Here is a 7,960-nt window from a genome sequence, read left to right on the forward strand (position 1 = left end):
TTTGACCCGTTTTGCCACACTTAATTATCTAAATCTCATGATTTCTGTGAGTTAGAGTCTTTATCATGGTTCTTAAAACCGGACCGGACCGGCCGGTTCAACCGGAAAAATCGGGAACCGGTCAGTTAACCGGTTCGGGTAAGCTCAAAAACCGGCTAGCAAAAAACCGGAAAAACCGGTCGAACCGGCCGGTTAACCGATAAACCGGTCGAACCGGCAGGTTTTTAACGGTTTTTAACGGTTTTTTATTAAATTAATATATTTAAAATTTTTTTTAAATTTTTTAATAATTTTATTTAATATTTAATTAAACCGGTTGAACCCCGGTTGAACCCCGGTCGAACCATTGAACCATTGAACCAGTAACCTCACCGGTTCATTGACCGGTCCGGTTCTCGCAACCTTGGTCTTTATTGCACTATTTACATACTCAACATCCTATCAACATCCTTGTACCTAACTCACCCAAAAAGTCAAAATGCTATGTTGAAGTCATCAGTGATCCATGTTGGCAAGAGGCAATCCATGCTAAATTGAAAGCCTTGAAGGAGAATCAGACCTGGACATTAACTAAACTACCCAATGGAAAAAAATTAGTTGGATGCAAATGAATTTTTTAGCTCAAGCTAAACCCAGATAGGAGTATTGAAAGGTATAAAGTCCGGTTGCTCGTGCAAGAATTTACCAAAACTGTTGGGATTGATTATTTTGAGATCTATAGTCCAATGATTAAAATGAGCACTCTTCGAATTAATTTATCCATTACTGTAATTAGGAATTAGCATGTACACCAGCTTGATGTTAATACTGTCTTTTTACATGGCAATTTGTTAGAAGAAGTTTATATGAAGTCTCTACTAGGGTTGATTCTTTTTGCTTCTGATTTTGTTTACAAGTTGAACAGATATCTTTTCGAATGTTTTCTCTTCATTTAGATCCTCAAACAAACCATCAAACCTAATGTTGAAAGCACTGCAAAATAAATAAAGGCTGTCTTTGCCTTCAAACCAATAGGTGAGTAACTTTTTTTCCTTATCGCATCTCATTTAGGATTGTAGTTCATAGTGAAAAAATAGTCAGGATAATTTATATATTTGCATATAACAAATGCATAGTTATAATTGTTCATCATGTACTTGGGTCTAACAACTAGTAAAATTATTAGAAAAAATACTCTTTTGTCAATCCCTACAACATTCACTTCGTAACTAAAAAATTTACATTTATCAACTTGTAACTTTGGTTCTTTATATCTAAATAATTTTAACCTTTTCGACTCATCATTGTGCAAAAATTTAACATAAATTATTGAAATAACTTCCTTAATCTTATACTATGATAAATTTTTCTGTCCTTTTTTATAAATGAAAAATAAAAAAAATGTTGCAAATTGATTATTTCATTTTTTTGTAGACTCAATAGAAGAATTGATGTTATATATGATATTTACAGAAAATTCAGTATCATCCACATAGAAATAATACAGTAATACTAAAAAGACAAAAAAAATTAAAATTAATTTATTTATTGCGAAGTGCATTAAATAAAATTAAAAAGAGTAAATTTTAGTATTTTATTAATATTTTTTTGTCAAATATTTCCAAAAATAATAAAGACTATTGTAAGATCAAATGAGAAGGATCAATACATTATTATGTTGTAAAATAAATAAATAAGAAAGAGGTAATATAAAAGTATAATTATATAATTCTAATTGTAATATTCACCCCAATTATTATCACAATATAATAGATATGATTAGTATATTTACGAATATTATAGTAAGATATATAAAGAGAGAATAAAAATTAGTAATATGAAAGAGAGAAGAAAGATTATTATTGCTTGTGTATAAAGAGAGAGAGAATAATATTTGTTGTTGTGTAACATCAACGGAGACTTAACCTCCTATTTATAGGATACAGAAGGAATATTTTCAACCTTCATTAATTTCATTCTCCCTTGAGAATGTAAGCCTCATATAGGAAATGAGCATCCACATCCCATTCTTATTACAACACTTCCCCTTGGATGACCATTTAGGAATATGTCTCATTAAAATCTTACTAAAGAAAAATCCAGTAGGAAAAAAATCTTAGTGAAGAAAAAAGAGTACAATATCCTTTGTGATGGGGACTGTCTCATTAAAAACCTTGTCAAGAAAAACCCAATGGAAAAAAAACCTGACCAAGGAAAAAAGAATACAGTCTCCTCCTCTTGTCGATATCATTTAATGTCTCGAAATCGGCGCATCCCAATCTCATGTACCAATCTTTCAAAGGAAAAATTTGGGAGTGACTTTGTAAACAAATCTGCCAGATTGTCACTTGAACAGATCTGTTGGACATCAATTGTCCCTTGATTTTGAAGATCATGAGTGAAGAAGAATTTGAAAAAAATATGTTTTATTCTATCACTTTTAATGTATCCACCTTTAAGTTGAGCAATGCATGTTGTATTATCTTCAAACAGGACAGTTGGAGCTATCTTATGATCAATCAGTCCACATGATGACAGAATATATTAGATCAAACTTTTGAGCCAAAAACATTTGCGACTTGCCTCATGTATCGCTAGTATTTCATCATGATTAGAGGATGTTGCCGCAAATGTCTGTTTTGTGAAACTCCATGATATAGCTATACCACCATATGTGAACAGATATCCTATTTGAGATCTCCCTTTATGTGGATCAGACAAGTATCCAGCATCTGCATAGCCAACTAGTTGTGACTTGGATCCATAGGGATAAAACAATCCCATATCAACCGTTCCATAAAGATATTGAAAGATTTGTTTGATTCCACTCCAATGTCTTCTAGTTGGAGAGGAACTATATCTTGCTAATAAATTCACAGCAAATGATATAGCAGGTCGTGTATTATTAGCAAGATACATTAGCGCTCCAATAGCATTAAGATATGGTACTTCAGGACCAAGGATATCTTCATTCTCTTCTTTAGGACAGTATTGATCCTTTTTCACATCCAAAGATCTTATGATCATTGGGGTACTCAAGGGATGTGACTTATGAATATAAAATATTTTCAAGATCTTCTCTGTGTATGTTGTTTGATGAACAAAGATCCCATTTTTATATGTTCGATCTGCAGGCCGAGACAAAATTTAGTCCTTCCAAGATCTTTCATATCAAACTCTTCTTTTAGAGTTTTTATAATTGTTGGAATCTCTTCAGGAGTTTCAATGATATTTAAATCATCAGCATACATAGCAATTATAATGAATCCAGATGCAGTTTTCTTTATAAAAACACATGGACAGATATCATCATTCTTGAATCCGTTTTTGGTCAGATACTCAGTAAGATGATTATACCACATTCGTCCAGATTACTTTAGACCATATAAAGATCTTTGCAATTTGACTGAGTATAACCCTTGCGAATATTCATTGGATGGTTTAGATATCTTTAGTCTTTCAGGGACTTTCATATAGATATCCCGATCTAATGAGCCGTATAAATAGGCTGTTACCACATCCATTAAATGCATATATAGTTTATGATATGCAGATAAACTGACCAAATAACGTAATCTTATCGCATCCATTACAGGGGAATACGTTTCTTCATAATCTATACCGGGTCTCTGTGAAAAACCTTGTGCCACAAGTCGGGCTTTGTAGCGCACAACTTCATTTTTCTCATTTCATTTTCTCACAAATACCCACCTGTATCCAACATGTTTTACATTTTCTGGTGTACAGACTACAGGTTCGAAGACTTCACGTTTTGCAAGTGAGTCTAATTCAGCCTTCATGACTTCTTTCCATTTTGGCCAATCATTCCTTTGTCGACATTCTTCAACTGATCTTGGCTCAAGATCCTTACTTTCATGCATGATATTTAATGCCACATTATATGCAAATATTTCATTGACAATTATCTTATTTTGGTCTCATTTCTCTCCTGTAAAGACATAATTTATCGAGATCTTGTCATTTTCACAATTTTCAGGTACCTGAACGTCTTCTGGCGTTAAAACTATATCAGAATTTTGGACAACTGCAGGTGTCTCTACTATGTCTTTTTTAACAGGAATAGTATTTACCTCTTTTCTCTTTCGAGGAGTTTTGTCTTTGGAACCGATAGTCCTGCCACGCTTCTGGCGTGTATTTGCTTCGGTGACAATTTGTCAAACTAGGACATCAATTCGAATTAGGGCATTTTTTGCTGGTATATACGACTTAGTTATCCTCTTTGTATCGGAAAATGCATCAGGCAATTCATTTGCTATTCTTTGCAAATGTATAATATTTTGAACTTCTAGTTCACATTGCCCTGATCGATGATCTAAATGCATTAAGGATGATGCATTCCAATTAAGTTCCTTTTCAGGGAACTTATTCTCTCCCCCTAATATTGAAAATTTTGATTCATCAAAATGACAATCCGCAAACCGGGCTTTAAATACATCTCCAGTTTGTATCTCAAGATACCTCACTATAGAGGGAGAATCATATCCAACATATATCCCCAATTTTCTTTGGGGTCCCATTTTGGTGCGATTAGGTGGTGCAATGGGAACATATATCGCACCCCCAAATATTCTTAAATGGGAAACATTTGGTTGCTGGCCAAAAGCTAATTGCATAGGAGAGAATTGATGATAACTTGTTGGCCTCAAATGAATAAGTGCTGCGGCATGTAAAATAGCATGCCCCAAACCGAGGTTGGAAGATTTGTTCTCATAAGTAAGGGTCTAGCAATTAATTGGAGGTGTTTAATAAGTGATTTTGCTAACCCATTTTGTGTGTGAACATAAGCTATTGGATGTTCAACACTTATTCCATTAGCCATACAATAAGCATCAAAAGCTTGGGAAGTAAATTCACCAGCATTATCAAGACGAATTGCTTTGATTGGATTTTCTGAAAATTGTGCTTTTAATCGAATAATTTGAGCCAGTAATTTCGCAAACGCCAAGTTGCGAGAAGATAATAAGCACGCATGTGACCATCTCGAAGTTGCGTCTATCAGAACCATAAAATATCTAAAAGATCCACATGGTGGATGAATAGATCCACATATATCACCTTGAATCCTTTCTAGGAATTCAGGAGACTTAAATCCAATCTTTACTGGTGATGGCCTTAAAATTAGCTTTCCTTGAGAACATGCAGCACAACAAAATTCACTAGTTTTAAGAATCTTCTGATTCTTTAGTGAATGTTCATGGGAGTTTTCAATAATTCTCCGCATCATGGTTGTTTCCGGATGACCCAATCGGTCGTGCCAAGTTATGAATTCATTTGGGCTAGTAAACTTCTGGTTTATAATGGCATGTGATTCAATTGCACTAATTTTGGTGTAATATAACCCAGATGAAAGTGAGGGTAAATTTTCTAATATAACATTTTTATTTGAATCATGAGTTGTGATACATAAATACTCATGACTTCCCTTATTCATTGTCTCAATATGATATCCATTTCGATGAATATCTTTAAAACTCAACAAGTTTCTTGGAGACTTCGTAGACAATAGTGCATTATTTATTATAAATTTTGTTCCTCCAGGAAACAAAATTATAGCTCTTCCAGAGCCTTCTATCACATTGTCTGAGTCAATAATAGTATTAACATATTCTTCTTTTGGCACCAGATGGGTAAAATATATATTACTTTTGAGAATAGCGTGCAAACTTGCACTATCCGCAATGCATACATCTTCATTATATATCCTTGCCATTTTCTTCAAAGACAAATAATAATAATAATAAAATGAGTAGTATGCATAGTTAAATTGAATACTTGATCGAAATTATTTTTCTAATAAACACTGTACATAAAAATAATGTCATATACTAAAATTTTATTTTAAAACTTTACACATTTAATGATTTCAAAATTCATAAACATTAATATTTCATTATTTATATATATCACATTTAAAACTAAAATTCATAGAAAATAAGAGTTAACAATAAGTTCTTTACATTATTTATTTACATGAATACTTAACAATTCCACATATTAAATTATTCCATCATTGATCAAATGACCAATATTTCCTTCAGGATCCTCAAAGAAATCAGATACATCATAATGAGTGGTGAAATTTTTATCATTTGAAACAAAATTTGTTTCCTTTTCTTTGTCATCCTTTTTCAAGGATGCTTGATAAAGATCAATTAAGTGCCTTGGGGTACGACATGTACGTGACCAATGGCCCTTTCCACTACAACGGAAGTATTTATCCTCAATTGATTTACTTTGCCCATTGTTTCTTTCTTTATCCCACTTCTCGTGAGATCCTTTCTTGTGAATATAATTCTTCTTCCTTCTATAATTTTTCTTATTACCAAAATCTTGCTATTTACCTTTTCTGGGGTTATGATTTGCCGCATTTGCTTCAGGAAATGGGGCGGCGCCAGCTGGGTGCGCTTCATGATTTCTTAAAAGTGATTCATTGTTGCGTTTAGTAACAGGAAGGCAAGAAATTAACTTAGAATATTTTTAAAGTCCTTTTTCTCGATACTGCTGCTGCAGGAGCACGTTCGAGGCATGGAAGGTCGAAAAAGTTTTCTCTAACATATCGGGCTTGAGGAAGTATCACATGATTGTACCTTGCTTCAAGGTCTTTCCACATATCTGCAGGATCTTTTAATATGAGATATTCCTTTTTCAATCATACGTCAAGATGACGACGAAGGAAAATTATGGCTTTGGCTATATCCTTTTGGGATGTATTATTTTCAACCTTAATGGTATCTTCAAGATCCATTGAATCAAGATGGATTTCAGCATCTAATATCCATGATAAATAATTGTTTCCAGATATATCAAGAGCATTGAATTCAAGATAAGAGAGTTTCGACATAATGAAAATTTATTACCTGAGTATTCTTAAAAATTTGATCAGAATCTCGTGCTGATAACGTGTTGTAAAATAAATAAATAAGGAAGAGGCAATATAAAAGTATAATTATATAATTCTAATTGTAATATTCACCATAATTATTATCACAATATAATAGATATGATTAGTATATTTACGAATATTATAGTAAGATATATAAAAAAAGAATAAAAATTAGTAATATGAAAGAGAGAAGAAAGATTATTATTGCTTGTGTATAAAGAGAGAATAATATTTGTTGTTGTGTAACATCAACAGAGACTTAATCTCCTATTTATAGGATACAGAAGAAATATTTCCAACCTTCATTAATTCCATTCTCCCTTGAGAATGTAAGCCTTGTATAGGAAATGGACATCCACGTCCCATTCTTATCACAACATATTAAAGTTTTTTTTCGATTGACTCTACAAATAATATCCTTGTTGTCTTTAGGATATATTTTTCTTAAATTTTAAGTAGAAAAAATGTGAGTGAATAATCCAAACACGTGCGTGAAAAGAAGTAGTTTAAAGCCACTAAATTTACAAATTTTGAGATTTGTTTTTATCGCTCAAAGCAACTCGACTCTAAGCGAAGAGAACCACAAAGTAGCACACGGTCCACAATTAGTTCCCTTCAACGTTGTCATCAAAGGTTAATTATGAACCACAAATTTTATGAGATAGATGAACCAATTAATCCAAAAAGTATTCGGGTCATGTTAAATTGACCAGTGTTTTAGTGTATGACGAGCTAAGATCAATGTTAATTATTTTATAAATTGTTGGGTTAAATCGGACTAACCCACATGTTATGACTCACATTTACATTTACTTATGAATATTTAGTTTTTGTATTAAACATATTATAAATTAAATATAACTCATCATATTTTTTATATAAAAATAAAACAATTTTATTGTTGTTGTCATGTAAAAGTAATTATATAATTATTATTAAACTTTCATAATTTATTTTAATTTATCACAAAATAAAATATAAAAATATTAAATTTTATATATATATCTTAATCTATTATATTTTACTTCTAGCGTCATATTTTATTTTATTCTCATAACCAAATGTATCTATATATAT

This window comes from Arachis stenosperma, chromosome 8 (assembly GCF_014773155.1).
Source record: "Arachis stenosperma cultivar V10309 chromosome 8, arast.V10309.gnm1.PFL2, whole genome shotgun sequence".
NCBI classification, from domain to species: Eukaryota; Viridiplantae; Streptophyta; class Magnoliopsida; order Fabales; family Fabaceae; genus Arachis; species Arachis stenosperma.